The following is an 8090-nucleotide window of genomic DNA, read 5'->3' on the forward strand; positions in this document are numbered from 1 at the left end:
GCCAAGTTAGTAAACAGCAGCAATAAGCCCCAGAACAGGAACAATCAGTATCCAGAGCTGCTACAATATATTATCTAAACTGTTATAAGGGGAAAAGAAATAGGAACATGTGACCCATCCACAGGAAAAATAGAAATTTCCTTTGAAAGCATCAGATGCTGAACTTGGTGGACAAGGACTTCAAAGCAGCTATTATAAATATGTCTAAAAAACTTCAACCATGTTTGAGACGCCTGGCCGGCCCAGTAGAAAGTGCGACTCGATCTAAGGGTCATGAGTTCAAGCCCCACATTGGGCATAGAGCCTACTTAAAAAAAAGGAACTTCAACCATGTTTAAAATAATTAAAAGGAATGTATGATGATAATGACATCCAAAAGAAAATATCTGTAAGGGATAGAATGCATACACACGCACTCCAAATGGAAATCATGGACTTGAATGAAGAAAAATGAACAGAAACTTAGAGAAATGTGGTACATCATTAAGCACACAAACACACTCATAATGGGTATAGCAGAGGAGGAAACAAAGGGATAGAAAAATATTTGAATAAATAATGGCTGATAATACACCAAATTTGATGAAAACAGTCTATACATTCAAGCTCAGAGAAATACTAGCAAATCAAGTCCAGCAATATACAAGGGATTATACTCCCCGACTGGGATCTATGCCAGTCATGTAAGATTGGTTTAACATCAATGTTATACACCTTATCAAAATGGTTTAAAGTAAGAATACATCTAATAAATGCAAAGATATCCCATGTTTATAGATCAGAAGACTGAATATTGTTAAGATGGCAATACTCCCCAAACTGAGTATTCAATGCAAGCCCTATTAAAACCCTGGCTGGCATTTTTGCAGAAACGGACAAGGTGATTCTAAAATTCAAATGGAAATAGGCCATGAATGACCAAAATAACCCTCAAAAAGAGCAAAGTTGGAGTCCTCACACTTCTCTATTTCAGTTTGCTAAAAGGCTACACTAATCAAGACAGTGTTATACTAGCATAAGGATACACATAGATGAATGGGATAGAATTGAGAGTCCAGAAATAAACTCATTCAAGTAAGATCAGTTTGATTTCCAACAAGTATGACAAGATAGTCAATGGGGAAAGAATAGTCTTTTCAGAAAGTGGTGCTGGGACAATTGGATATCCCCATGCAAAACCATCTGGTTGGACCCCTATATCACATCATATACAAAAATTAACTCAAATAGATCAAAAATCTAAATGTAACATCTAAAACTGTAAAACTAGATAAAAACTGTAAATCTTAACGACCTTGAGATAACAAAAGCACAAACAGTAAAAGAAAAAATTCATGAACTTCATCAAAATTAGAAACTTTGTGCTTCAAATAGACCACCAAGAAAGTGAACAGAAAATGCACAGAATGGGAGAAAAAATTTGCAAATCATGTATCTGAGAAGTGTCTTGTATCTAGAGTAAGTCTTGTGTCTTTTATCTAGAGTAGTGACTCTTGTAAGTCAATAGTCAAAAGACAACTCAATTAAAAAATGGGCAAGAGATCCAGATAGATATTTCTCCCCAGAAAAGTCTGTGAATGGATAATAAGAACATTAAAAGTCATTAGGTAAATTCAATCAAAACCACAATGAGATACCACTTTATAACCATTAGGATGCCTATAATAAAAGAACAAGTGAGTATGTGGAAAAATTAAAAGACTCATACATTGCTGACTAAACTATAAATAGTATAGCCACTCTGAAATACAATTTGGCAGTTCCTCAAAATTTTTAACAGAGATCCTGTATGAGTAATTCCACTCCTGAGTATATAACCCAAAAGAAATGAAAACATGTCCCCATAAAAATTTGTGAACAAATGTTCATAACAGCATTATTTATAATAGCCAAAAAGAATCCACCCAAATGTCCAACTGATGAGTGAATAAATAAAACCCACTATCTCCATATAATGAAATAGTGTTTGGCCAAAAACAAAGCAAAACAAAACAAAACAAAACAAAAGGATCGAAGAAGTGATATATATTATACTATGGAAAAAAACTCAAAAACTTATGTGAAGTGAAACATGACACTCACAAAAGAGCACATATTGTATGGTTCTGTTTACATGAAAATGTCCAAAATAGGCAAATGTTTATAAAGACAGAAAATAATGTGGTTGACATAGGGCTGATGGGGAAAGGGAGGCAGATAATGGGGTGTACTATACACTGAAAGTTTGTGCCCCCCTCTTTCAAATTCATATGTTGAAACCTAATGTGATATTTGGAGGTGGGACTTTTAGGAGGTGATTAGGTCATGAGGGTAGAGCCATTATGAATGAGTTAAGTGCCCTTGTAAAAAGAAGCCCTGGAGGACTCCCTTGCCTCTTTCATCAAGTACAGTTATAAGATGACTGTCTATGAACCAGGAAGTCCCAGGTGTTCCAGTGAATGGTATTTTACATAAAATTGGGGAGCTATCTCACGTTTTTAGATGAATAATTGTATATATTTGATTTCAGGTGATTCTTAAATTTCACATATGAGTGAAATAATATGGTATTTGTCTTTCTCTGACTTATTTTGCTTAGCAGAATACACTCTAGTTCCATCCATATTGTTGCAAATGGCAAGATTTCATTCTTCTTTATGGCTGAGTAATATTCCTTTGTGTATATGTGTGTATGTGTGTGTATATATATGTGTGTGTGTATATACATATATACATATATATATATACACATGTATATGTGTATATGTGTGTGTATATATATATATATATATATATATATATATATATACCAGTTCTTCTTTATCCATTCATCAGTTGGTAGACATTTGGGTTCTCTCCATAGTTTGGCTATTGTTGGTAGTGCTGCTATAAACATCACGGTGCATGTACCCCTTTGAATCTGTATTTTTGTATCCTTTGGATAAATACCTAGTAGTGCAATTGCTGGGTTGTAGGGTAGTTCTATTTTTAATTTTTTCCAGAGTGGCTGCACCAGTGTGCATTCCTACCAACAGTGTAAGAGGGTTTCCCGTTTTTCCACATACTCACCAACATCTGTTTTTTCTTGTGTTGTTAATTTTAGCCATTCTGACAGGTGTGAGGTGGTATCTTATCATGGTTTTGATTTGTATTTCCCTTATGACGAGTGATGTTGAGCATCTTTTTGTAAAAATTAGGCTTATTTCAAAAAGTTAACCCAGTTTCTAATATAGTCTGTATAAAAAATCTTAATCATGTTTAGAATTCCATGTTATTACTGCAAAATCTAGGATTATCCATTTTGAAGTGTACAATTCAGTGGCAACAAATACATTTGCAATGTTATACAACCATCACCAATATCTAGTTCCTGAACTTTTTCATCACCCCTTCCAAATGTACTTGTTAAGCAGTTGCTCCTCATTTTCCCTTCTTCTCCCAGCCCCAGGCAATCACCAATCTGTGTCTCTTTCTATGGATTTGCATATGCTGGATATTTCATGTAATCATACAATACGTGGCCTTTTGGGTCTGGTTTCTTTCACTTAGCTTAATGGTTTCAACATTATGCAATATGTATCAGTACTTCATTACTTTTTATGGCTGAATAATATTCTATTGTATATACATACCATCTTTTGTTATCCATTTATGAGTTGATGGACATTTAGGTTGTTTTCACCTTTGGCTGTTGTGAATAGTGCTGCTATGAACATTCAAATTTTTATTTGAACACCTGTGTTTCAGTTCTTTGGGGTATATAACTAGGAATAGAATTACAGAGTCATATGGTAATTCTACGTTTAACTTATTGAAGAACTGCAAAACTGTTTCCCAATGAGTCTTCACCATTTTACATTCCCATCAGTAATGTATGAGGGTTTCATTTTTTTCCACATAATCACTAACGTTTTTCATTTTTGTTTAGTTTTATTTATTTCTTTATTTCTTTATTTTGAGAGAGAGAGAGAGAGAGAGAGAGAGAGAGAGAGAGAGAATCCCAAGCAGGCTCCCTGCTGCCAGTGCAGAGCCTGACACAGGGCTCGAACCCATGAACCACAAGATCATGACCTGAGCCAAAACCAAGAGTCAGACACTTAACTGACTAGAGCCACCCAGGCACCCCTATTATTTTTCATTGTTAAAAAATTACATCCATGCTAGTGGGTGTGAAGTGGTATCTCACTGTGGCTTTTGATATTCATTCACCTAATGACTAATGATGTTGAGCTTCTTTTTGTGTCTTGTTGGCCATTTTGTATCTTTTGGAGAAATGCCTATTTGAGTCCTTTGCCCATGTTTAAAAATTGGGTTGTTGGTCTTTTTTGTTGTAGAGTTGGAAGACTTCTTTATATATTCTGAATACAAGATGCTTATCAAATATATGATTTGCAAATGTTTCGTTGCCTTTACACTTTCTTGATAGTGCCCTTGGTACACACAATTTTTCAACTTTGATGAAGTCCAATCTATTTTTTTCGTTGGTTACTTGTATTTTTTTTTTTTGAGGGAGAGAGATGGGGGAGGGGCAGGGGGAGAGGGAGAGGGAGAGAGAAATTTAAGTAGGCTTCATGCCCAGCACCAAGCCCAATGTGGGGCTTGATCTCATGACTACGAGATCATGACCTGAGCCGAAATCAAGAGATGGACACTTAACTGACTGAGCTACCTACATGCCCATGATTGCTTATCTTTTGATGTCATGTCTAAGAAATTGTTGCCTAAACCAAGGTCATGAAGATTTACATCAATATTTTTTTAAATATAATTTATTGTCAAATTGGTTTCCATACAACACCCAGTGCTCATCCCAACAAGTGCCCTTCTCCCTGCCCATCACCCACTTTCCACTCTACCCCACCTCCCCATCTACCCTTACATCAATATTTTTTTCTATAAGAGTTTTACAGTCTTAGCTCTTATTTTAGATCTTTCATCAATTTTGAGTTAATTATTTTATATGGTGTGAGTTAGAGGTTCAAATTCATTATTTTGCATGAAGATACACATTTATCCCAATAGCATTTAGTAAAAAGGCTATTATTTCCCCCATTCAATTGTATTCACATCCTTGTCAAAAATGAATTGGCTATAGAAGTATGGGTTTATACTTTCAATTTTGTTCCAATGATCTATACGTCTGTTCTTATGTCAGTACCACACTGTCTTGATTAGTGTAGTTTTGTGGTAAGCTTTCAAATTGAGAGGTGTGGATAATCCCCTTTGTTCTCTTTTTTCAGTGTTGTTTTGGCTATTCTGGGTCCCTTGCATTTCCATATGAAGTTTGGATTAACTAGTTAATGTCTGCAAAGAAAGACAATTGGATTTGTGATAATGCATTGAAACTGTGGATTAGTTTGGGGAGTAGCGTCCTCTTAACAATTTTAAATCTTTCAGTTCATAAACACCAGATATCTTTCCATATATTTAGGTCTGCTTTACTTAATTTCAACAATGTTTTGTAGTTTTTAGTGTACAAATCTTATGCTTCTTTGTTCAATTTATTCTTAAGTATTTTATTCTTTTTGGTGATATTGTAAATGGAATTGTTTTCTTAATTTCATTTTTTATTGTTCATTATCAGTATGTAAAAATACAACTGAGTTTATCTGTATTTTATTTTTTTTACTGAAACTTTGTACATTTTGAATATTACCTTCCCATTCCCCCTCCCTCCAGCCTATGGCAATACCATCCTACTCTCTGCTTCTATGAATTTGACTGTTTTGGATTCTTCATATATATGGTATCATGTAGTATTTGTCCCGTGGCTGGCTTATTTCATTTAGAATAATGTCCTCTATATATACATATATACCTATGTTGTTACAAATGGTAGAATTTTCTTGTTTTTTTTTTTAGGCTGAATAATGTTCCATTGTATGTATATAACATATTTTCTTTATCAATTCATCCATCAATAGATATTTAGGTTGTTTCCATGTCTTGGCTATAGTGCATAATGCTGCAGTGAACATGGAAGTGCAGGTATGTCTTCAAGAATTTGATTTCAATTCCTTTGGATATATACCCAGAAGTGGGATTGCTGGATCACATAGTAATTGTATTTTTAAGTTTTTGAAGAACCACCATACTGTTATTTATAGTAGTACACAATTTACATTCTCACCAACACTTTGTAAGAGTTCTTTTTTCTCCATAGTGTTGACAACATTTGTTATCTTTGGGTTTTTGTTTGTTTGTTGGCTTGTTTTGATAATAGCTATCATAATAGGTATGAGGTGATATCTCATTATGATTTTGATTTGCATTTCCCTAATGATTAGTGATTTGAGCACCTTTTCATATGCCTTTTGGCCATTTCTGTGTCTTCAAAGAAATGTCAATTTAGTTTCTTTTCCCTTTTTTAAAAATCAGGGTTGGTTTTTTTTTTCTGTTCAGTTGTAGCAGTTTTGAGATACAACTGATTTTAGTATTTTGATCATGTATCTTGCAACCTTGCTGAACTTGTTTAATAGCTCAGATAGTTTTTTAGATGATTTATTTTGATTACCTATACACAAGATCATGCTATCTGCAAATAGAGATTTTTTTACTACTTCGTTTCCCATCTGATGTGTTTTATTTCATTTTCTTGACTAATTATCTTGGCTAGTATCTACCTCCAGTAGAATGGTGAATGGAAATGGGGAGAGTAGACATCTTTTTCTTGTTCCTTGAACTCAGGGAGAGAGCTTTCATTCTTTTGGAATTAAGTATGATGTTAGCTATGGACATTTAGTAGATGTTCTTTATAAGGAAATTCCCTTCTATTCCTCATTTGCTGAGTTCTTTTATTATATAAAAAGGTATTGGTTTCTCTGCTTTTGTTGAGATGATCATATGGTTTTTTTCTGTACTTTATTTTATTAATACCATGAATTACATTGGTTGATATTTATATGTTTACTCAACATTACATTCCTGGGTCAAATCCTACTTGGTCATGGAATGCAATACTTTTTATATGTGGTTGGATTTGACTTGATAGTATTTTACTGAGTATATACAACATCTGTATTCATGAGTGATGTTGGTTTGTATTTTCTTGTGATATCTTTGTCTCGTTTTGATATTGGGGTAATACTGACCTCATAGAATGAGTTAAGAAGTGTTCTATACTTTGGAAGAGTTTGTGAAAGATTGGCATAAACTCTTTAAATTAATTTAATCATTAGATACTTTAAATTCTTTAGAATTTACCAGTGAAGCCATCTCGTCTTGGACTTTTCTCTGTTGGGAGGCTTTTGATTACCAATTTAATTTCCTTACTCATTGCTGGTGTGTTCAGAATTTTCTATTTCTTCAAGATTCATTCTTGGTAGGTTGTATGTTCCTAAGAATGTATCCCTTTCTTCTAAATTATCCAATTTGTTGGCATATAATTGTTCATAGTATTCTTCTATGATGCTATATATTTTGTGGCATCAGTTGTAATGTTTCCTCTTTCATTTATGATTTTATTTGTGTCTTCTCTCTTTTTTTCTTGGTTAGTGTAGCTAAAGGCTTGCCAGTTTTATTTACCTTTTCAAAAAACCAATTCTTAGTTTTGTTGCTCTTTCCTGTTATGTTTCTGGTCTCTACTTCATATATCTCTGTTGTTTACATCCTTCTGTAAACTGTGGGCTTAGTTTGTCCTTTCTTTTTGAGTTATTCAAGGTGTAAAGGTAGGACCTTTATTTTCATTTCTTTTCCTTAATGGAGGCATTTATTATTTACCCCCAAGAACTGCTTCCACTGCATCCCATAGTTTTGATATATTGTATTTCTATTTTCACTTGTGAGATTTTTTTAATTTCCCCTTTGATTTTTTCTCTGATCCATTGGTTGTTCAGGAATGTATCATTTAATTTCTACATATTTGTGAATTTTTCTTCTATAATTGACTTCTGGTTTCATATTGTTGTAGTTGGAATACATTCTTCGTATGATTTCAGTCTTCTTAAATTTGCTGGCTTGTTTGGGGAACTGTAATGTAATCTATGCTGGAGAATGTTCGTTCCATGTGCACTTAAGAAGAATGTATATTCTTCTGTTGTTGGATAGAATTTTCTGTATATGTCTTTTAGGTCCATTTCATCTTTAGTGTAGTTCAAATTCAAAGTTTTCAA

Source organism: Panthera uncia, chromosome X (assembly GCF_023721935.1).
Source record: "Panthera uncia isolate 11264 chromosome X, Puncia_PCG_1.0, whole genome shotgun sequence".
Taxonomy (NCBI): domain Eukaryota; kingdom Metazoa; phylum Chordata; class Mammalia; order Carnivora; family Felidae; genus Panthera; species Panthera uncia.